This window comes from Bombina bombina, chromosome 4 (genome assembly GCF_027579735.1).
Source record: "Bombina bombina isolate aBomBom1 chromosome 4, aBomBom1.pri, whole genome shotgun sequence".
In the NCBI taxonomy this organism is placed as follows: domain Eukaryota; kingdom Metazoa; phylum Chordata; class Amphibia; order Anura; family Bombinatoridae; genus Bombina; species Bombina bombina.
In genome coordinates, this window is record NC_069502.1 from 356,152,439 (window position 1) to 356,178,181 (window position 25,743).

At 36.7% G+C, this 25,743-nt stretch overlaps 1 protein-coding gene across 1 annotated transcript in view; it reads right to left on the minus strand.

The window, feature by feature from the left end:
* BCHE (butyrylcholinesterase) overlaps positions 1–25,743 on the minus strand; it is a 582,206-nt gene that overhangs the window by 518,419 nt on the left and 38,044 nt on the right. The window contains exon 2 of the mRNA XM_053710110.1: positions 25,317–25,542. The gene's annotated coding sequence lies outside the window, so the exon portion shown is untranslated. The remainder of the gene's footprint in view (positions 1–25,316; positions 25,543–25,743) is intronic.

Below are 25,743 nucleotides of genomic sequence, written 5' to 3' on the forward strand. Positions count from 1 at the left end.
TTATTTAAATTGTTTCCTGCATATTTAATTTACTAATCCTCCTAAGGTAGATGTTGCTATTTCTCAGCTGTGAAAAAAATATTTTCCTTCCTACTTATGAGGCTGGTTCTTGCATGTAAAATATAAAAGTATGGAGAAGAACTTTACAAATAATACTTATGGCAGGGGCTATTTTTTATCCTCTCTAGTAGCTGTTGTCTGTCACTTATAGCATAAATCTGCTATTGTTCCTGTTTGCCTGTGTCACCTTCAACACCACTAAACAGGTGCTTATTTCTAATTGCTTTTATTTTTCAGATCATTTGGCAATCTTCTACTACCTAAATCCTCTGTATCTATTCCTGTTAAACTGGATCTACTACCTCTGCTGGATTATACACCTGTTACCATATTCAACTCCATAGCAGCAGTTATACTAAGGTACTGTCATTTTGCTTGCTATTCTACAAGGAAACTACCAGGGTACTTTAAGCCTCTGTAAATATCAGTTTGCAATTAAGCTCCTGCTAGCCTACTTGCAAGGAGTCAATCTGTGTACTCTAAATTGTGTAAATATCAATTTGCATTTAACCCAGGGGTCAAGTCCTACTAAAAAAAGTGTGGGAACTTCCACCCCCAAAACAATTTATATTGTTTTATACCCTTTCCCCCACACACACTGTATTTATATGTTTATAATCTATGCACTTTGTTTAATGAATGCAAATTAAATCTAATTAAGAGTTGAATGGTTGCCTTTGGGTCTGAGACTCCTCCTCTGTCACAGAGGCTCACCCACTTAAGGTGCAATAGTCCTATTTCTGCTGAGGGGAGGTAAATAACACCAGAGGAAGCCTCACAGAAATGTAAGCACCATGTGTTCCCCACAGTGTGGAGTGATCCCACAGCAGGATCGCTGACAGGCTTGCATTTAGTGTATGGCCTCTACCTCATCATGCCATTCGGGCTCTGCAATGCCCCTGCCATCTTCCAATTTTTTATAAATTACATCTGTTGAGATCTCCTTGATGTATGTATTGTCATATACCTAGATGACATCTTAATCTACTCAACTACTGAAAAAGAACACCTAAAACATGTACGATAGATCCTTTCCAGGCTCCGCACTCATCGTCTATATGCTAAGCTTGATAAGTGCATATTCAACACAGATGAGATCAGCTTTCTTGGTTATAAAATTACCCCAGGTGGCATTCATATGGAGGAAGATAAAATTCAAACTATACTGTCTTGGCTGTTTACTGAACCATAAAAACCCTACAGAAATTTCTTGGCTTTGCAAATTTTTATAGAAAATTCATTAAGAACTACTCTGCAATTGTTAAGCCTCTCACCCACCTTACTAGATCCAATACCTATACATGGACAGAGAAAGCCCAAAATGCTTTTGATTACCTGAAAGAAGATTCGCCGCTAAGCCCATACTCATACTTTGAATGCCAAATCTAACATTGCAATACATATTGGACGTTGATGCACCTCTTAGAAGGAACCATTATACCCATTCTAATATACTCAGACCACAGAAACTTGGAATACCTTAAAAGTTAGCAAGATCTTATCCTCAAGACAAGTCAGATGGAGTCTTTATTTTGAGAGATTCAAATATTACTTCACCTACAGACCAGGTTCCTTCAATGGGAAGGCTGACTCCCTCTCTAGATTGTTCTCAAGACAAGTCAGATGGCTATTGTTCCTGTTTGCCTGTGTAACCTTCAACAAATACTCAACAGATGCTTGTTTCTAATTGCATTTATTTTTCAGATCATTTGGCAATCTTCTCCTACCTTAATCCTCTGTATCTATTCCTGTTAAACTGGATCTACTACCTCTGCTGGATTACACACCTGTTGCCATATCCAACTCCATAGCTGCAGTTATACTAAGGTACTGTCATTTTGTTATCCTCCTGCTTGCTGTTCTACAAGGAAACTACCAGGGTATTTTAAGCCTCTGTAAATATCAGTTTGCAATTAAGCTTCTGCTAGCCTTTCTGCAAGGAATCAACCTGTGTACTCTAAGCTGTGTAAATATCAGTTTGCATTTAACCTCCTGCTTTCCTACCTGCAAGGAATCTACATGTGTACTCTAAGCTGTGTAATTTTTAGTTTGCATTTAACCTCCTGCTTGCCTTCTAACAAGTAAACTACCAGTGTACTCTTGGCTGTGTGAATATCAGTTTGCATTTAACCATGCATACCATTACTCAACATTCTTATACTGGTTCTCTATACTTCACTTTCAATATTGTTTTTGAGAGTAGATCTAGTTCAGTAAATTTATCTCTCACCTACTGTAATTGTTCATAATTTATTGTGACCTGTTCTCACTATAATAATTATGTGAAGTTATTTGGAAGGATTCAGTTATTATTCCTTCTCCTTTAATCTTTACATTACAGTTAATCATATTCTGCCTATATACTTAGGAAGAGATAAGTACTTTTGTTAATAGTGATAAAATGTGATAGTTCTTCAATTACCTGCAGGCCCTGGGAGTGGCTGCTCTGATGATGGTGCTGAACTTTAACCAGATTTATGTTTTCTGATCTATTCTTTTAATACCTTGTCTACTTTGAAAGATACAAATGTAGAGGGCTATTTTCATTGTAATCCTGTCTTTTTGACCATGGAGGCCATGGTTCTCTTGGTTCAGAGACTGGGAATAGCACCTTATTGGTCACTTCTATATCAAAGTATTGTTATGTCAGGGATCCCTTTTCCATGTGGATCCACAGCAATGTAGGCAGACTGCTTGGCTGCTGAAGTATCCACGTTTCAATAGATGAAGATTTCAGCTTCAGTCATCAATACACTGTTGCAACAGGAAAGGAAAAAGGCTACATTGAATGCCTACTATAGAATAGTTCTTCAATTACCTGCAGGCCCTGGGAGTGGCTGCTCTGATGATGGTGCTGAACTTTAACCAGATTTATGTTTTCTGATCTATTCTTTTAATACCTTGTCTACTTTGAAAGATACAAATGTAGAGGGCTATTTTCATTGTAATCCTGTCTTTTTGACCATGGAGGCCATGGTTCTCTTGGTTCAGAGACTGGCAATAGCACCTTATTGGTCACTTCTATATCAAAGTATTGTTATGTCAGGGATCCCTTTTCCATGTGGATCCACAACAATGTAGGCAGACTGCTTGGCTGCTGAAGTATCCACGTTTCAATAGATGAAAATTTCAGCTTCAGTCATCAATACACTGTTGCAACAGGAAAGGAAAAAGGCTACATTGAATGCCTACTATAGAATCTGGGGTGGGTTTTTTTGCCTGGATGATTCAACATAATACTTCACCAACAGAAATTCAGTTGCATTTATTACTTTCATTTTTACATGATGGTTAGAGTCAGGAACTGGCATCCACAGGAACTGGCATCCACCCAGAGGGTTCAGATTTTTGCTATTGCCATGGTTCATATCCAACCTGAAACTACAAAGATCTTACCATTGTAAGATCTTTCCTTTGATTCTTAAAGGCCTTAATTGCATTTCCATTTGAACTTCATAAGAATATTTTATTATGGTTTCTCAAATTGAAAAATATTTGGATCTTTTCCAGATAAGCCCCGCCAAAAAGTTAACCCCCGCCACCCAAAAAAGATTATAAAAAAAGAGGATATCAAACTCAAAAAAGAAATAAAAATGCAGTGTATCACCAAGCAGTACTGAAGTGAGCAGTAGCTTCTTCTATAAACCAATCTAGTAACGAGATGCTGAAACAGAAAGGCTGTTTATGATTATCTCAAGGGACCTGCAAGAACTGTATCATTATGTAAAGCCATGTAGATAACTCTGCAATAAGTGATTCCGAGGTAACATCTTGTACAGCAGCATGTGCATGAGCAAGGCATCCCTGAATGTGTCCCTAATATTAATAAAAACCGTGAAGGGGGCGTTGACGGGTGACAAGCAGCTCATACCTACGTCCTCCTTACACGCGCATTTACCCAACAGTGAGTCCAGCTCGCCTCTTACGTGACATGCACGGCGACTTCTGAAGATACTCCGGTAATCGCTCTATCTCTCCCTATTATGGCTGTTTTCCTATGATTATCTCAAGGGACCTGCAAGAACTGTATTGTTATGCAAAGCCATGTAGATAACTCTGCAATAAGTGATTCAGAGGTAACATCTTGTACAGCAGCATGTGCATGAGCAAGACATCCCTGAATGTGTCCCTAATATTAATAAATACTGTGAAGGGGGCATTCACATAGTAAAACATGGTAAACAGATTTTAAAAACGTAATAACATGTATATATAACATAATGTAGATGAATATTTTTGGATATTTTCCAGATACCAGAAAGTTCATTGTTTTTATGGCGCAAGTTTAAATATTAAAAGTTCAAGGTTGCGTAGCATGCGTGCATTAAATTGGAGCTGTCAAAAGTGGCGGGGCTTAACTTTTCGCGCGTGCACTTTTTGCATTAGTGGCGGGGCTTATCTGGAAAAGATCCAAATATTTTCTTAGTTGTCATTACCTCAGCTAGATGGTTGTCTGAGTTACATGCATCTAGTAAGGAGCCATGCTCTTTTTATTGCTTTTTCATCTTCTTATTGGAAAGTATTACTAGGGAGGGCCAAGGCAACTAGAAATTAATAACCCCCCAAAATATTTCTATATTAGCCCTTGCTAATAATACCATGTTCCATTCTCTTTTTCAGGCCTTTCCACATTGTTGCTGGATATCACTAGGAGGTAGAAGGCACCTAGTCTTAGTGTTACTTTTATTCATTCATGTAGTCATGGGGAGTTATCAGCTCTCTTCTGCCCCCTCTATTCAATTAACATGGAAAGTTTATGTAAACAAAGTAACAGTTCAGAGACCTCAAGCACATTATAGAAAAGTAAAAGTATAATATACATGAAAATTATGCGCCCCATGTATTAAAAGGCATGAGGGCAGCATCTTAACTTGAAAAGATATTTGCATGCCTTTGCTGCACACGGGCAGCAGATCTATTCTTCCACTGGCCAGTATGCATCATTGCCAGTGTAATGCCCTCCCTATTCACTCAAGCGACCAATTGTCTGAGAGAAGAGACTATTGCAGAGAGCGAGCAAGCTTTCTGTGATTTCCCTTTGCCACCTTAAAGGCTGTAACACACTGCAAGCGGAGCGGCACACTGCGTGTACATGCGGCTGTGCCTTTTCATCTCTGAGCACTCAGCTGCATCAGGTCAGGAGCGCTCAGAGATGAAATATTTGATCTTCAGAAGTGCTTGCAGTGTGTCACAGCCTTAAGAGGTAGGCGTACCATAATTTTTAGAAGTGAAACTCGGACCACCTGGTGCAGTGCCAGTGGGGATGTGGTCAGGGGCGTGGTCGAGAGGGTGTGGTGATTGCCGACTGGAACTAATTTTCCAGAGAGTAAATGAGCCTTTGTGATCACTACCTATGAATGCCAGACGGCAAATGTTCCCATTACAGAGCAGCACCTGATGCACATATTACAGAGGTAATGTGTAACTTACAACAGGCACTTACCTAGCACACAGACTCCGCACACATGTGAACACTTAACCCAGAAGTCAACTGCTAAGGCAAAGGTCTTATAACAAGATGGCAGTGCTCTGTCACTGTTGCTATGGAAATGACTAAGCATACAGTTGAAATGTTTTCTAATGTTCACATAGCTTTATTGTAAACATAACATACCCGTGCACTGCACACACTGGATAAATAACGTTACATATATAGCTATTTACACAGTGTCTGCTACTGAGCGAATGTAGCTGCTGCTATAGCAATGCCTGCTCAGTGAACAGCATTAGCCCTTGGCTTGCAGCCTGATGCTCATTATGTGACTGCAAAGCCAGGTGTGCCAGGAGAATACCCTTCCCTAGTCACTGGCACTGCTGGGGTTAAAGTGTCACCCGGGGTGGACTGTTAGTATTTTGCTACCATTGCAACTGCATGTCCCATAGTGCTTTGTACCTCACATGCTGCCGACCCTCACACTGGCCACACATATGTGACTGACGTCACCCACTTCTGCGCTATTCAGTGCTGCACTACTTTTTTTTAATTTCACAGTGCCACTGACTGTAAAAAAAAAAGTATGTCAGGCAGTCAGTAAGGCACATGGACAAAATGTCAAAAATGTCTGTTTTTTAAAAAGACAGCAAACAGAAATACCGGACTGTCCGGTCAAATACCAGACACCTGGCAAACTGGGACAGAATGAACAATTGGGTGGGACACTGGGACAGCGCCTCCTAACAGGGACAATCCCAGTCAAACTGGGACTTATGGTAAGCCTATTAAGAGGTGGCGAAGAGTCTAATGACTGCTGCTTCTTGCATTGCGGGAAGCAGGCTCGCATGTGCTTTTTTATCATGGGAAGGAAGTTGATGATTTCTGAATTATTACACAAACCAATTTGATCAGAGAGAGATAAGTCATTAAAGAGAGAAGACAGGTGCCTATTGGCAAATTCACACAATAGGGTAACCTTTCTTTCTGATTATATTTTGATGTTTTCTAAAGCAATTCATTTTCTTTTACTTTTTTTCTGCAGTAAAATAGTCAGACCAATGCAGTATGGGATAAAAATACCAAAATAAAGTAGAATTCAATTTTGATTAAACTGTCCAAATAATATCACTCTCCTAATTTTTTATGTTTTTGATGCTATAGTTATTTATCCCACTTGTTGCTTCTTCTTTCATTTTTTTTAAATCCAAGCAATTACTCAATGTAATGAAATTAAATGAAAACAAATACTGATTGTTAGATGGATTTGAAATTTGATAAGCATGATTTCAAAGATCATTCTAATGACATGTTCATTAAAAATATCTTTCATGTCCCTGAAGCTAACCTTATTACTAATACTTTTGCTTTTGATCTTAAGGATGTGCAATTTTCTAAAACTCAACGAGTGTTGTCTTCCATAATTACCAGCCATTTAGGAAGGCATTTTTTACTGTCTATTTTATCTTTTTTTCATTCACTGGTTTATTATCTGTCAGGGAAAGCTGAGGGAAAGTTCAAGCTCCCTTGAATCATTGTTCTTTCTGCTTTTCTTTTAAAATGGTTCTTAAAAGATAATGTTATATGGCCTAAAATGTAATAATATGATATTTCCTTGAATGGTGATTATTCTCTCTGTGTTTCACTTCACTTACAGGAGAGGTGAATGTTCAGATTAAACTTACCATACATCTTTATATCTGCAGGAGAGAAAGAACTGATTTTACTGTGACATTTTTTTTATTCCTTACCTTTTTATATATAACTCATATCATTCTAGTTTGTAAAAACAACTGCTATACTGCGACTTTACAAATATGTTTCTAAAGGCAAATATGTACTTTTATTATTTAGCCTTGTTTGTTTTAGAGATGTTTTCTTTTTAATTAAACAAAATCCTACAAGATAGTACACTTCTCAAGGGAAAACTTATCAAAGTGACATAATACTAGATGTATTATTAACTAAAACTATATATAGTAAAGATAGAATAGCATGGACGGCTGTCCACTGTTAAAGGGATGTTAAACAGTCTGTTTTGTTGTTGTGATAAAAAAGCACTAGGCAGTGGCTTATATTTAATATTGATCATTGACATATTCATTATTCATCATTTTAAATAGATTTTACCTTTTTTTTTTATTTAATTTTTACACATTTGTTCAGTATTCATTACTTCCTGTCACAGCCCTACAAGGAAGCTGTGGCCCCTACAGGAAGGTTTATCTAGCCTGATGTCATAAAACTCCTAGAGTGACATGAGCTGATTTACTATAAAGTGAATAGTCTAGATAACAGGGAATCAGATTTTCTCATGCTCAGAGCCGTTAGAATATAACCTAAGTTGCCAAGATGTCAGCTCTCTTATCACAATGAAGGAAGGGGCTACTTTAATCATTTCTAAGTGCTAATTTTTATTTTTTTATTTTTTTTTAAAAACAAGTTTGTTTGCTGTTTTTTTTAAATAAATCAGTTTCTGTCTCAGTTTACTTTGATTTAACATATTTGTTATTATTAAAAGAGCACTGTTTAAAATCCCTTTAATTCTACCATTACTGTACTAATTAGAAAACTTTTTAGCAAAACATTAACATAATTTTCATGTAGTTTATGTAACCAGAAATTCTAGTTATCCAGAAGTTGCTTTTTTTTGTGAACTTTTGGAAGTATTGTTATATGAAGAAATATAGGGCTAGATTACGAGTGGAGCTCTAACAGTTACAAGCGAGCAAAAAGTTATTTTTTTTTTGCGGGTGTTTTCACTTGTATTACAAGTTTAAAGTAAACGCAATCTCTTGAGTGCAATTGAAGTTAACACTCTTTGGCATAGCGCGATCTTAGAGCTCTGATTGCAAAGAAAAAAGTGTTACAAAACGCATAAAAAATACATTACAAAGTATAGTTGCATTTATAATAACATCATCTAATACAAAATATAAAAATAAATATTGCACAAAGAAGCTATAAGGGCACAAAGATATGAGGTCTCAGGTGTTATAAAAAAAAGGCAGGCAAAAGGGCTTTAACATTAAGATACACACACACACACACATATACATATACATATATATATACATATGGATTCTTTCACCACCCTGCCATTTTTGGAATCCACCGGGATGCAGCAAAGGCAAACATAGTATTACAAAAAAACGCCTAACCGCCCACAATAAGTATTAAAAAAAAAATAACCATCCGCAATAAGTATTAAAAAAAAACCTAACTGCCCGCAATAAGTAACTATAATAATAATAACTAGTATTTATATAGCGCCTTTCTCCCAGTGGGACTCAAAGTGCTTTTTCAGCGCTCACTCTCGGAATAAACCAAATCGGCAGCTGGATAGTAATAGTTGTTATTATTACCCAATTTAATGGTACTCATTTTATCGACCTCGGAAGGATGAAGGGCTGAGTCGGATTTGAACCTGTGACCTTTGGATCTTTGAACAGGCTTTTGTAGTCAGGGCATTTTACCAACTAAAGTATTTAAAAAAAAATAACAGCCTGGAATAAGTATTAAATAAAAAAACCTAACCGCCCGCAATAAATATTAAGAAAAAAAACTAACCACCCGCAAAAAGTATTAAGAAAAAAACCTAACCACCCGCAAAAAGTATTAAGAAAAAAACCTAACCACCCGCAATAAGTATTACGGAAAAAAAACAACCAACTACCTAATAAAATTATTAACCCCTAAATCTGCCAACCCCAACATCGCAAACTACCTAATACATCTATTAACCCCTAAACCACCATTAACCCACATTGCTAATTAACCTAATAAATCTATTAACCCCTAAATCACCATTAATCCACATTTCAATTAACATAATAAATCTATTAACCCCTAACTTGCCAAAAACAAAAAATGCAAATAACTAATCACTTTGCCCCCTAACCTAACACCCCCTAAATTAACCCCATTACATAAATTAAAATATTCCTAAATTACAATTAAAATTCTAACATTACTTTAAAAATAAAGAAAACTAAGTTTAAACTAATCTAAAATTACAGAAAATAAAAAAGTCTAACATTACAGAAAATAAAAAAGTCTAATATTACACAAAATAATAAACCACATTATCCAAAATAAAAAAATAAACCTAATCCCTATGAAAATAAAAAAGCCCCCCCAAAATAAACCCCCCCCCTAATCTAAGAATAAACTATCAATAGCCCTTAAAAAGGGCTTTTTGTAGGGCATTGTCCTAAATAAATCAGCTCTTTTACATTAAAAATAAATCAAGCCCCCCCAACAGTAAAACCCCCCACCCACCAAACCCCCCAAAATAAACAAACCTAACACTAAAAAAACCTAAACTACCCATTGTCCCTAAAGGGGCATTTGTATGGGAATTGCCCTTAAAGGGACAGTCTTGTCAAAATGAAACTTTCATGATTCAGTAAGGGCATGCAATTTTAAACAACTTTCTAATTGACTTTTATCATTAAATGTGCTTTGTTCCCTCTGTGGTATTTTTGAAAAGCTAAACCTAGGTAGGCTCAAACTGATTTTTTCACAGTTAGACAGTACTAGTTCATGTGTGTTATATAGATAACATTGTGCTCACTCCCATGGAGTTATTTAGGACTCTGCACTGATTGGCTAAACTGCATGCCTGTCAAAAGCACTGAGCTAGAGGGCAGTCTGCAGAGGCTTAGATACAAGGTAATCACAGAGGTAAAACATATATTATATAATGGTGTATTCTGGTGTAGGCTGTCCCTTTAAAAGGGCATTCAGCTCTTTTTCAATTGACCGAATCCAAATAAAAAACCTACCAAAAACCCCCCTAACACTAAGCCCCAAATAGGTACTCACGGTTCCTGAAGTCCAGACAGGTCCATCATCTTCTATCTTCATCCATAGTGAAGGCGGCGTGTTGAGCGGTTTTCCCAGATGTGGTGATACTCGGTGGCGCTCCTTGGTGGCGTGGAGACTCCTCTTCATGTGATCGTCGGCTGCACACTAAAGATTGAATGCAAGGTACCCCATATTTATTGGGGTATCTTGCATTCCTATAAGCTGATATTTTAAAATCAGCCAATAGGATGAGTGCTAATGAAATCTTAGCTCTAATCCTATTGGCTGATTTCAAAATATCAGCCAATAGGAATGCAAGGTACCCCAAATTGATTGCGGTACCTTGCATTCAATCTTTAGTCTATGATGGACATCGGATGAAGGGGAGCCTCCATGCCGCCGAGGAATGCCTCACTGCTGAGGACCACCGCTGAGGATCCAGGCATCGGGAACACAGCTCTGCACCTCTGCTCTGCGCCGCCTTCCCTCCATATGAAGATAGAAGATGATGGATCGGTCTGGAAGACCGTCTCCGCCGGATTTCAGGAACCATGAGTACCTATTTGGGGCTTAGTTTACAACATGCATGCAATTAACTATTTTTTATAACTGTATAAATATCAGCATAAATTATTCTACTGTACTAACATTTAATTTTAATCATTTAGTTATTTGCAAAATTTCTTTATAGTTTAAAAGAGTGATTTGAACTTAACTTTAACATTTTAGTAAAAACAGAAAATGACTGAACTAGTAAAAATGTAAACTAAGCATACAAAAGAATGACAGCTAGTGATGTCGCAAACATAAAATTTTCCATTCACGAATGGCGAACGCGAATTTCCGCAAATGTTCACGAACGGGCGAACCGGGCGAACTGCCATAGACTTCAGTAGGCAGGCGAATTTTAAAACCCACAGGGACTCTTTCTGGCCACAATAGTGATGGAAAAGTTGTTTCAAGGGGACAAACACCTGGACTGTGGTATGCTGGAGGGGGATCCATGGCAAAACTCCCATGGAAAATTACATATTTGATGCAGAGTCTGGTTTTAATCCATAAAGGGCATAAATCACCTAACATTCCTAAATTGGAATAACGTGCTTTAAAACATCAGGCATGATGTTGTATCGATCAGGTAGTGTAAGGGTTACGCCCGCTTCACAGTGACAGACCAAACTGCCCGTTTAACGCACCGCAAACAACCGCAAACAGTCTATTTGTACAACCGCAAACTCCCCATTTGCACAAGGTTGGATACCAAGCTAGCCATGTCCCGTTCCTTGTCCTCACTGATGTCATTGAAGGTCTCTTCCTCCACCCAGCCACGTACAACACCATGGGTCCCCGAAAGGTGACAACAAGCCCCCTGGGACACCTGCTGTGTCTGGTCTTCCACCTCCTCAAAGCCACCTTCCTCCTCTGACTCCTCTTCTTCAGACTCCTCTCTCTGCGTTGCCTCTCTCTGCATTATTATAAGGTGTGTTAAGTAGTACTATTCCTATCAGTTTAATCCCTGTTATGTGCCTTTTTTTTTTGGTTTGGTTTTTGAAGCCACAGTGAAGCACCAGAGGCCAGAAATATTAGGCATGTACACATGCCTGAAAAATTAGGTATTGTTGCAGCCGCTGCTGTAGCAGCGGCCAAAAAAATTGATGTTTGTTTCCTAGGCAGAAAGTGCCCTAAAACATTACGGCTTGAACCCTAGTTGGTGGCGGATAAGTCACGCAAGTCATCCGGCATTCAGAGATAAAATACAGCAGCGTGTGGACAATTTTTAGCCCAAGACAGCTCATCTCATCAGGCCTTTTTTAGTCAAATGTATTGCCCACTGTCAGTCCCTTCGGGATCCATCCCTCATTCATCTTAATAAAGGTGAGGTAATCTAGACTTTTTTGACCTAGGCAACTTCTTTTCTCAGTGACAATACCGCCTGCTGCAATGAAGGTCCTTTCCAACAGGACACTTGAAGCGGGGCAGGCCAGAAGTTCTATCGCAAATTGGATAGCTCAGGCCACAGGTCAAGCCTGCACACCCAGTAGTCAAGGGGTTCATCGCTCCTCAGAGTGTCAATATCTGCAGATAAGGTGAGGTAGTCTGCTACCTGTCGGTCGAGTCGTTCTCTGAGGGTGGACCCCGAAGGGCTGTGGCGATGCATAGGAGTTAAAAAGCTCCGCATGTCCTCCATCAACAACACGTCTGTAAAGCACAGGAGGAGGCGGGCAGGCGTGTGCATGGGGAGGGAGCGGGTAGGAACCGCTGCACTACAGAAAAAAATGTTTTTATAAGTGGGAGAAAGGGGTGCAAAATATTTAGTACTTGGAAATCTAAGTGATCTGGGAGCGGGTGGGGGATTGGTCTTTTGGGGGGAAGCTACACTACAGAAAAATGAAATAAAAATAAAAAAAAAAACATTTTATTTGCAAACTGGGTACTGGCAGACAGCTGCCAGTACCCAATATGGCCCCCAATAAGGCAGAGGGGAGGGTTAGGAAGCTGTTTTTTTTGGGGGGGGGGGTCAGGGAGTTTGGGGGCCAAGGGGGGGATCCTACACAACAGTATATGTAAATATGCTAAAAATATATATATATATATATATAAAAAAAAGATACCTTTTATTTTAGTACTGGCAGACTTTCTGCCAGTACTTAAGATGGAGGGGGCAATTGTGGGGTGGGGGAGGGAAGAGAGCTCTTTGGGAGGGATCAGGGGGTCTGATGTGTCAGGTGGGAAGCTGATCTCTACACTAAAGCTAAAATTAACCCTGCAAGCTCCCTACAAGCTACCTAATTAACCCCTTCACTGCTGGGCATAATTCATGTGTTGTGCACAGTTGCATTTAGTGGACTTCTAACTACCAAAAAGCAATGCCAAAGCCATATATGTCTGCTATTTCTGAACAAAGGGGATCCCAGAGAAGCATTTACAACCATTTATGCCATAATTGCACAAGCTGTTTGTAAATGATTTCATTGAGAAACCTAAAGTTTGTGAAAAATGTGACTATTTTTTTTAATTTAATCACATTTGGCTGTGAAATGGTGGCATGAAATATACCAAAATGGGCCTAGATCAATACTTGGCGTTGTCTACTACACTACACAAAGCTAAAATTAACCCTACAAGCTCCCTAATTAACCCCTGCACTGCTGAGCGCTGAGCATAATACACGTGTGGTGCGCAGCGGCATTTAGCGGCCTTCTAATTACCAAAAAGCAATGCCAAAGCTATATATGTCTGTTATTTCTGAAAAGAAGGGGATCCCAGAGAAGCATTTACAACCATTTGTGCCATAATTGCACAAAATGTTTGTAAATGATTTCAGTGAGAAACCTAAAATTTGGAAAAATGTAACGTTTTCTTTTATTTGATCGCATTTGGCTGTGAAATTGTGGCATGAAATATACCAAGATGGGCCTAGATCAATACTTTGGGTTGTCTACTACACTACACTAAAGCTAAAATTACCCCAAAAAGCTCCTTACATACTCCCTAATTAACCCCTTCACTGCTGGACATATTACATGTGTGGTGCGCAGTGGCATTTAGCGGCCTTCTAATTATCAAAAAGCAACGTCAAAGCCATATATGTCTGCTATTTCTGAACAAAGGGGATCCCAGAGAAGCATTTACAACCATTTGTGCCATAATTGCACAAAATGTTTGTAAATGATTTCAGTGAGAAACCTAAAATTTGGAAAAATGTAACGTTTTCTTTTATTTGATCGCATTTGGCGGTGAAATGGTGGCATGAAATATACCAAAATGGGCCTAGACCAATACTTTGGGTTGTCTACTACACTACACTAAAGCTAAAATTACCCCAAAAGCTCCCTACATGCTCCATAATTAACCCCTTCACTGCTGGACATAATACACGTGTGGTGCGCAGTGGCATTTAGCAGCCTTCTAATTATCAAAAAGCAACGTCAAAGCCATATATGTCTGCTATTTCTGAACAAAGGGGATCCCAGAGAAAAATGTACAACCATTTATGCCATAATTACACAAGCTATTTGTAAATAATTTCAGTGAGAAACCTAAAGTTTGTGAAAAAAATTTGTGAAAAAGTGAACTATTTTTTTATTTGATCGCATTTGGTGGTGAAATGGTGGCATGAAATATACCAAAATGGGCCTAGATCAATACTTTGGGATGTCTTCTAAAAAAAATATATACATGTCAATGGCTATTCAGGGATTCCTGACAAATATCAGTGTTCCAATGTAACTAGCGCTAATTTTGAAAAAAAAAATGGTTTGGAAATAGCAAAGTGCTACTTGTATTTATGGCCCTATAACTTGCAAAAAAAGCAAAGAATATGTAAACATTGGGTATTTCTAAACTCAGGACAAAATTTAGAAACTATTTAGCATGGGTGTTTTTTGGTGGTTGTAGATGAGTAACAGATTTTGGGGGTCAACGTTAGAAAAAGTGTGTTTTTTTCCATTTTTTCCTCATATTTTATAATTTTTTTTATAGTAAATTATAGGATATGATGAAAATAATGGTATCTTTTGAAAGTCCATTTAATGGCGAGAAAAACGGTATATAATATGTGTGGGTACAGTAAACGAGTAAGAGGAAAATTACAGCTAAACACAAACACCGCAGAAATGTAAAAATAGCCCTGGTCCCAAATGGACAGAAAATGGAAAAGTGTTGTGGTCATTAAGGGGTTAATGTACACTACTGTTACACCAGATATGATTAGCACTGGTGTGACACTGTGCCCTGGCAGGCCCTGAAATGCACACGTGTGAAGGAAACTGACTGCTATTATTTCACAGTCACATATGAGTGGTGGCACTGGACAAGTGGGCACAGTATACGCTGTGAGCCTGAAACACAAACTGGCAGGCAGGCAACTGCAATTAGATTAAACAGGAAAAAAAAAAAAAGCAGACTGATGTTCTAGCCCTAAAAAGGGCTTTTTTGGGGTGCTGTCTTTACAGCAGAGATCAGATGAGTCCTTCAGTACTGTAGTGGACACTGAATACACTAGCCTAGCTATAGTGTTCCCTATTAAATCAGCAGCAGCAACACTGTCCCTCCTCTCAGTAAGAATGCAGCTTCCGAATGAATCTAAAATGGATGCTGTCCAGGAGGTGGGAGGGTCTGGGAGGGAGAGTCTGCTGCTGATTGGCTGGAATGTGTCTGCTGACTGTGAGGTACAGGGTCAAAGTTTACTCAATGATGATGAATAGGGGGTGGACTGAACATCGCATATGTTCACCCGCCGCTGCGAACGCAAACAAGCTATTTTCGCCGGCGAACTATTCGTGACATCTCTAATGACAGCTCAAAAATGCTATCAACATTCAGGAAAATGAAAAATAGAATTGTAAAAGTAACATTGTATAAATATATTTTTTAATGGACTGCAATACAGCTAGTGATGATTGTCAATGCCAAGCCTGTTATGAATTTTAAATGCAATGTTTTATTTTTCTTATGAATAAGGAAGGAGCGAAGTTTCTCCCCTAAACATCACAACTTTAATAAAATGCAATTTACTTTAAAAATGTAGTGAATGTTATATTTATGTATGACCAAATGTATGTGGACACCCCTACTATTTTTTTTTTTATTAATTAATTAAATATAATTTATTTCAGTAAGCATTAGAACTGTATGCTTTATGGCCAAAAGTATGTTTAGAACCCTAATAATTATTATTGAGTACAGGTGTTTCAGCTACACTGACTGCTAACAGATGCATAAAATCCAGTACATAGCCATACAGTCTCCATAGACAAACACTTGTAGTACAAATTGTCATACCAAAGAGCTCTGTGGCTTTAAACAGGGCACCTTTGCCACAAGCAAGTTCATAACATTTATGCACTGCTAGATCTCCCACGGGCTGCTGACTGATGAAGCGCATAGCAAGTAAAAATCACCTATCATCTGCTACATCACCCATCGCAGAGTTAAAAACTGCCTCTGGAAGCAACATCAGCACAAGAGCTGTTCATCATGAGCTTTTCAAAATATGTTTCATAAACAAATAGCTGTAAAGAAACTTCACATCAACATACACAATGCCAAACGTCAACTAGAGTGGAGTGGTGTAAAACACTCTTCCACTTGACTCTGGAAATGGATCTCATGAGTGATGAATCACACTTCACTATCTGCTAGCCTGATGAAAGAATCTGTGTGTTGCAGATGCCATGAGAACACAATCTACCGGAATGCATAATGCCTACTGTAAAGTTTGGTGGAGGAGGGATAATGGTCTAGAGTAAACTTTATGGTTTGGGCTAGGCCCATTGGTCCAATGAAGTGTCATTTTAAAGACACTTTAAACAATTAGATGCTACTTTTTAGCAACAGTTTGGGGAAGGCTCTTTCCTGTTCCTCTTTCATGTTCCAGCATAACTTTGCCCTTGTACACAAAGTGAGGTCCATGTTTGATAAGCTTGGTGTGGAGGAACTTTAGGGGACTTCACAGAATCCCGACTTTCACCCCATTGAGCCAGACCTTCTCATCCAATATCAGTGTCAGACTTCTCTAAATTATTTTTTGATTAATTGGACACAAATTCCAATAGACACACTTGTGGAAACAATAAATATAGCTATTACACGTGACTACAACACTACCAAATATCAATTTAAATTGGCCAAGCCATTTTTAAGTTATCTAGTACAGGTGGCCCTCGGTTTACAACGGTTCAATTTACACCGTTTCAGAATAACAACCTTTTTTTCCAGTCATGTGACTGCTATTGAAAAGCATTGAGAAGCAGTGCATTTATTAAAATAGCCAGTAGGTGGAGCTGTCCGCTTGTGTTGCAGCAAAGCCAAGCAAGCTGAAATTAATCAGTTTAACCAGACCTGAGCTATAGAGCAGATTTCAAAGGAACAAGATCTTCCTGTCTATAAATCAGTCCAGATTGGAATGCATAGAAAGAACTGTTATAAGAAAAATGCAAGTGAAGTCTGTGTTGTGTGATTATTTTATTAGGGTTATAATGCTGTTTAGCATTTAAAGTCTTCATTTCAAAGCTTTAAAAATAATGTATTAGGTGTTACTTATGACAATTTTGAGAGGAGCCTGGAACCTAACTCCCTCACTTCCCATTTACTTACATTATAAACTGGGTTTCAATTTACAACGGGTTCGATTTACAACCATTTCTTCTGGAACCTAACCCCGGCGTAAATTGAGGGCTACCTGTATATAGAAATGTCCATTGAATTATAATTGTGATATTTAGAAGGTACTACAATTGACATGGGTAAAGTATTTAAATTAAACTTTTCATGCTGATGTTTTTTTAATTAATCTAATGACAAATCATAGTTCAAATTTATAACTTCTTTTATTTTTAAGGGATTGTGTTCAAATTAGCTTTTGTTTTGTGGCAACCCACAGTGAAGGTTATGTACTGTTGTGTCAGCACCTGACAAGCTGAAGCTCAATTATTTTTCTCCAACATATTATCAGTCTAGCTGCAGTTTAGGGTTCTGTCACCAGGGGAGCCTATTTCTGTGTTCCCTTCTCAAGACTAAAACAGAGCCAAGTCTTAAAAACTTTACAGCCTGGAGAGAAATTTTAGTGCAGAGGCAGAATCCACTTGATTCTCTAAAGCAGGACATTAATGTTTCCTCACTGCACTCTGTATCTGCAGCAGTGAAAAATTATGTTGGTTCCTTTCTGTGTTGTGGTATGGTAGGAAGGCATCTCAGGTCTGCCTTTTGCTTAAAACAGCATGTAGTGTTCCCTCTATCTTGACACATCCTTTAAATTAGAGGATAGATGATAGGCAATGCAAATTTCCATCCTCTGCCACAGCCCATTGTCATCACACAATGCATTTTACACAATCCTCCTACAAACCTACATCAATATATAATATAATAATGCCCATTTCTGCAGTATAAATAATTTGTTATTTATTTAAATTTAAGAAGGAAATACAATTCTTCAATTTGGTTCTTTTATTCTTAAACTGAATTTTGTTTTCTAAAAATATATATAGACATTATTTTATTATTTGTTTAATCTATTATTAAAAAAACAAGGAAATTAATTGGCAGAAAACTTATTTTAAAGCCAGAGTTATCCATCAAACATTTAAAAACAAAGACCTTTCTAACTTAAACTCACCCCACTCCCACCTTGGAATTTTTGCATGATGTCATAATTCATAAATTACATGATGAATTAATGATGACACACAGATAGATAGCTAGATAGATAGCTAGATAGATTTCTGATCTGTGTGGCATGGATTATTAATGGCAATTGTTGGATTTGCTATAAAATGGTTCCTATTCTGATTCAGTACTTAAATTATTTATAGCTAGTTTTAAAGATTTAGACAGGTGTCAGATATCAAAGTATCAAACATCAAAAAGACATTCTGTACAGTGGACGTAGATTCTTTTTTTTTTTTTTAAACTTCAAATTGAGTCAATAATTTACCTGTGTTTCTACTAGGAATTTAATTTTGCTGATGCAGTTCAAGAAATTCATCCATGCAATATACTGTGTATATATATATATATCTCATGTATGAAACAAGAAAAATATAATGCTATATTTTAAACATGTAGTTTAAAGTTTGAATAAAAGATATTTAGCACATGCATCGATTGTAACATTGTAACATTCTTTCTTTAACACAGTCATTATATAAATCCTATAGATGAAGGGTGTGCAATTGTTTTTGTATAATAGCAAAAATCTACGAAAATTGTGGTTTTCTTATTTTTTGGTAACATCTGAATAACTAATACGGCTGTCAATGAAAAAACGAAAAATGTTTATCCGAATACTAGTTAAAAATTTTCAATTTTGTTTTCATTTTCAAAGCAGACTGTTGTTATGGTGCAAGCAGCTCTGTTATCAAATAAAATAATACCAGAAAGAGCAAGAAAATAGATTGACAGTTTTCCTCCCAGTGGAATCCTGTGACGTTTTTAGCCTACTAGGATTCTCAGGGGTAGGGAAGTAAAAGGGCGATTACCTAACGTTTTTAGCTGTGTGCAATCAGTGTACCACTGAGAGTTACAGAGCTACATTGAGAGAGAGATTGTGACTTTGCCTTGGATTAGCTGATTTTAGAGAATAATATAACAGCACATTGTGTGTTATATTATTACTTATTCTCCAACATATTTTTATTTTGTGTGCTAAAGAAAAATTAAGATATTATCTGGATAATTGTATATTGTAAGACATAAACAAACTAACAAACTGTCTGTTGTCTGACTCTTTAAAGCAACTGTTTGTTTTTATTTAAAAAGTCTTAGCTTTTTTTTCTGGAATGAAATGGGTTTTTCATAGATTATTTATTAACTAACCACTAGTTGTGTTTACTATACTTAGTGACTGTTCTAGCTAGCTGTAGTGCTCCAATACAAAACAATAACATGGTGTTTCTCACTGACACTGCAGGAGATACACCATATTATGCCAACTAGTACCTAGTTAAATTCATTTAAATGAAATTCATTATTATGGGAATTTTTTAATTCTGTTCACATTTTTAAAAATGTTTTTTATTTTATGCATGTAAGTTATAGGGATAGTTGTTTTTTTTTTTTACTTATATCTCCAATCAGCCAATAGGATTGAGCTTACATTCTATTAGCTGTTTTGATTGCATCAGCCAATAGGATTTTTTCACCTTTATCTGTTTTTTTTTGTCTATGGGGAAATCGTGCACGAGTGCGTAAAACCAGCTCAAAGCAGCACTGGTATTGGAGTGTATGGAGCTCAATTTTGCTCTACGCTCACTTATTGCCTGCTAATGCCGGATTTTTTTTTTTTTGTGTAAACCTATAATAGCAGTGCTATAGGGAGGTGAGCAGTGACAATAACTTGCAAGTTAGCACCGAGCAGCTCTTACCACAAAACTCGTAATCTAGCCGAGTGTTATTTATAAATAAGCAAAACTATTCAGTTGTCCAAAAACACGCCCATATGGGCTATGTAAATAGGTCATCTACAAAACATATATGGAAATAAAAATCTAATCTACAATGTCCCTTTAAATGGATAGGAAAAAGTCAAAATAAAACTTGCAGGCATCAGATAGAGCAATACATGTCATTTTAAGACACTTTTGAATTCACTTCTATTTTCAAATGTACTCGTTTAGTTTGTTCTCTTGTTGACAAAGAATATGTAGGGTATATATTCTACTGTAGGACCTAATTGGTGATTGGTGCCTTAACACATTTGTCTCTTGTGATTGGCTGACTAGGTGTGTACAGAATCTAGAGTTCCTAGGATTTGCTTTGCTTCTTCTTCAGCAAAGAATATCAAGAGAATGAAGCAAATGTAATAGTAGATGTAAATTGGATATTAGTTTAAAATTGTATGTTGTATCTGAATCATGAAAGAAAATAAATTGGGTTTCATCATGATTCATTATTTACCTTTTAGTGTTTAAACTTCCAGTATAGGTAGAGATACCAAGGGCAAAATCATAAAAAAAAACATCTATTTCAAATGCCTATATAAAGATAAAGGAGCAATATAATATTTTTTTTAGATTTAAGCATGTAACCTGCTGGATCAATGGGAAAAAATGAAAGGGGAGAAAAATTTAGGAAACACACTCTACACACATTACACAGTCACACTGTACCTTTACATAAACTTAAAAAAAAATCAGATGTCAAAAATATAAGAAAAAAAAATTCTGTTCACATCCATAAAATATATACATTTTTCTAAGAATTTCATCACAAAATACGTTGTTATATAATTAAAGAGACAGTCTAAATTAAACTTTTATGATTCAGGTAGGGCATGCAATTTTAAACAATTTACTTTTATCATAAAATTTGCTTTGTTCTCTTGTTCTCATGGTATTCTTTGTTGAAAGCTAAAACTAGTTAGTCTCATATGCTAATTTCTAAGCCCTTGAAGGCCGATTTGTATTGCAGTGCATTTTAACAGCTTTTCACAGTTAGACAGTGCTAGTTCATGTGTGCTATATAGATGGCAGTGTGCTCACTCCCATGGAGTTATTTATAAGTCAGTAGTAACTGGCTAAAATGCAAGTTTGTCAAAAGAACTGAAACAAGGGAATAGTCTGCAGAGGTTTAGATAGTAGGTAATCCCAGAGGTAAAAAGTGTATTAGGAATCTATGGCACTCTACACAATAAATTATATTAGTTATTGAATAGAACCCTTTTTACTCACACATAAATGGTGGGAGAGGACTAACGGTTCTACATATTTTGGATGACCTGCATAATCATAGATCTGTAGTCTAACTACATTGTATGGATTCAATTATATAGTAGAAAAAATAAAGATGTTACATCTGGCATTGTATTTTATTCCATTATCTATGCCCCTGAAATCTAAGAGAAACTAAACTGACTAATGTGTATGCACCATATATTGTGTATGGTCACTATCTTTAAAAAACTTTTTTTTTCATCCATTTTTCACGAATTGTCTAGAAATGAAATAAGTGAAATTCACTTTTGTATTGCAACTAAAAAATATGCACAGATAAACATTTATACATATGTATACAGATCAGTAATTGCAATTTTTTTCATACAGGTGGTGAGAGTCCATGATCCATTACTTTTGGGAATTATCTTTTCTAACCACTAGGAGGAAGCAAAGATTCCCAAACTCCAAGAGATAAAGAGACTTCATATGTCTTATGCGGGCAAATATTAATTTGATCCTTTAATACACCATATTGAAAATGGGCATCATATGTTTTATATGAGCAAATTTAGGCGAGAACATTTTTGGAAGAGGAAGTCACATTTGATTGACTCTTAGAGGTTATAAATATTCTTCATTTACAAAGCTTACACTTTATAAAGGCCCTTATGAGGGCTGAAAAAGTTGATGAGGTGTTATTAGCTCAAGTTTAATCCAAGATTGCATCTGGTAATCCTTTATAATACTGGAGGCTTTTCATTTAATTTTCATTTAATTTTTCACATTTCTTTTTTATTTTGTATTATTTTTCAGGTACTACATTCTTCACATAATTTTTCTATGGATGAAGATTATGAATATTATATATGATATTTATCGCTCAATTTTGTATTGAAAACATCTTTTGGACACATTGTTTTATACAGATTTGGACATTTTTTTCACAACTTATTATTATTATTATACTTTATTTATGAAGAGCCATCATATTCCGCAGCGCTGTCCATGGATACAACTTGGACATTTTTCACCCAACTTGGGCATTCTTATTACTATATGCGCATATATGTTTAAAGTTGTCTATGGTACTGGTCCATACAACTATTAATCGTTTTTTGTTTATGTTGATGTATTATATTACATTTTATTTTGTAATAATAAATAATATATTGATTTTTAATTTGAACATATCACCATTCTATCACACTTCAGCCTGATGTATTTTAGGCGCTCCCAGTTACTTATAATAGATTAGCACTATGAGGTCTAGCTCACTTTTTATGGAGGAAGTTTTTCCCTTGCTTCAAGAGCTCTAGGGGAATATAGCCTTATTATTGTATATTTTTACTTTATTGTAGATTTTCATCTATCATCAAGCTTTCTGTGTTTGTCTCTGAAACCCCTTTAGAGGCTAATTCCTCTGAACACTATATATATATATATATATATATATATATATATATATATATATACACAATATGTGTAAATTGTAAAAATGCTGGCTTATAGCCTCCAACTCAGCTGTGCAGCCCTTGTTTAAATATTATGATGCATTTTTTTTTAATTAGACTAATGCTGTTCTTGCTTCTAAATGTGTCTGCCCTCCTGCTGCTTGTCCAACACAGGGGTGTTCTACAGATTTCTCTCCAGAATTCAAGGATTTTGTATGCTCCACTATTTCTGAAGTGATGGCGGCTATGCCTCCTTCAATTAAGCGTAAAATGTCAGTGCATGATTTACCTTTTACTAGTTCTAAGCCTGTATTAAATACTGTTCCAAATCCTGGTTCAGCTGATTCATCCTCAGAGGCTGAGTTATTTCATGATGATCAGGGTCTGGTTCTGATCATGATTCTGATTTATCATTTTTTTTGTTTACGGTGGATTTCCTTTTGTAATCTTTAGGAATCGGGATTCTAAGGTGTCTGAGAAAAAGTCTGTTAATTGTTGGAATTTGAATTTAAAACCTTCTGCTAAGTTTCCAGAGGATTTTCCTGTGCCCGATACTATATATCGATTTAGGTAGTTTCTAAGGATTCATCTAAGCCTGGTGGCCCTTTTAATCCTACTGCTAGATTTAGGAAGATGTATATTTTACTGGCATCAGGATTAGTCAGGAATGAACCTGTTATAAAACCAATTTCTCCTCCTCTGAGTCTTAACTTGGCTTTAAAGATTTTGCAGGCTCCTTCTTTTGAGCTTATGCATAAGGTGGATATCAAGATTTATCTTGGAAGGTGTTTTTTTCTTTTAGCAATCTCTTTGGCTAGAAGTTTCTGAGTTATCTGCCCTTTCTTGTGATCTTATTTTTCAACCAGATAAGGCAGTTTTGAGAACTAAATTTGACTTTTTACCCATGCCGGTGTCTTTGGACAATATAAGTAGGAAAAATGTTGTATCTTCTTTTTGTCCTAATGCAAATATTATATGGAGAGGCTGCTCCATAATTTGGCCGTTGTCAGAGCTTTGAAGTACTATTTTCAGGCAACTAAGGATTTCAGGTAAACTTCTAGTTTGTTTGTTCATTTTTCAGGCTCTAGGAAAGGTTAGAAAGATACGACTGTTTCCTTGACATCTTGGCTTAAAAGGACATTAAACACTAAATAAATGCTAGATAGAATGATGCATCCAAAGAAAAGTTTAGTCTGCGAATAACATGTAGATTTATTTTTATAGTTTCATTAGTTGTTTAAATATTGACAAAATAAATGTAAAGTTTTAGTACCTATAAATCAATGGGAGCTGCCATGTTGTAACTTATGTTACATTCTCTGCTGTGGCCAATTAGGGATAGTTATAAATAGGACAGCAGAGTGTGCAGCCAATGGCTGTGTGGAATGGAATAGAACAGTGTTCTGTACTTCCATTTCTAAGAGGAACTGAAAAGCTCATGATTTCAGAATGGAATTACAGGAAAGGGTACAAAATAAATAATTAAAGTATATGGCAGAGTTTTTCTTATATATATGATTTATCATTTTATATTAACATCTCAAAGTGTTTAATGTCCCTTTAAGCTTTTGATTCAGAAAGCTTAATTGGAGGTGGGTCAGTCTCCTCCTAAACAAATTGCTGCCCATTCTACTAGGTCAGTTTCTACCTCTTGGGCCTTTAAGAATGAGAATTTTCACTAAATTCTACCATGTTGATGTTTTTGCTTCTTTTGAAGCAGCTCTTGGTAGGAAAGTCCTTCTGGCTATTCTTTCTGGTTGATTTAGGACTCTTTCTTTGTTTATTTTTTCATTGCATAAAATAACATAACTCTTTCTAGTATTGAAGAAAAAAAAAAGAAAAAGGAAATAAACATTTCATGATATATCATGCTAGTCCTACCCTCATTTATGATTTCCTGATACATTCATTTCTTTCATGGTGGTGAGAGTCCACGAGACCCCAACCTATTATTTTTTTCTGGTGGTAGTTTGTATTTTTTTTGCACCTCTTTATTTCCCTGCTCCTTTTTGGCTCTAGTTTCCTTTTCTAACTATTTTTGCTTGGCTATAAGTCAGACTAGTTATCATAGAGGTGGGAGGGGATTTATAGAGCTATTGGAGTTTATGAATATTTGCCTCCTCCTAGTTGTCAGGAAAGGTAATTCCTAGGAGTAATGGATAGTAGACTCTAAACACCATGAAGGAGATTAATTTATCAGGTAAACATAAATTATGTTTTGTTTTCAGCAAAAAGAAAGTTCTGGTCTTAGACTGGAAATAACCTTAGATAAGTAGTAATGCTGTCCACGACTTTTGTGAAGGCAACTTGTTTGATAGCACGTAATGATGTGTGGAAGAAAACAAACAGAAGTACTGTTCAAATGAAAAAGAGAAGGATAGGCTTAACACAGCTCAGATGAGCACTCACCCACTACTACGTATTTCCTTGCCGCCACGAGTATCCACTGCTCGCGGAAACAGAGTGAAAATGTGCACTCTTACTACTCGCTGCCTGTCACTTCAAGGATGGTTTTAGAACCACAGACCATATTCAACTCACTCCTGCGATAGCCAGGGCTCTGCGGTTCTCTCTTCCTTTGCCGGTTCCGGGTGTCCTCCGTGTTGATGACGTATGCAGTCGGCTCTCCAATCCTCTGAAAGGAAAAGAGTAGTCACATGGTGAGTGGGTAGCCAATCCCAAACTGTTTTTTGTCTTACTATCGACATCCAGCTCGAACTGTGCCTTAAGATAGAGCCGTAAATATAAAGACCTCCGGGGGTAGCCAAAACTGCTGCAGGATGAGGGATAAAAAGCAGGATTCCCTGTAATCCTCAATAATATGCAAAAAAAGAGA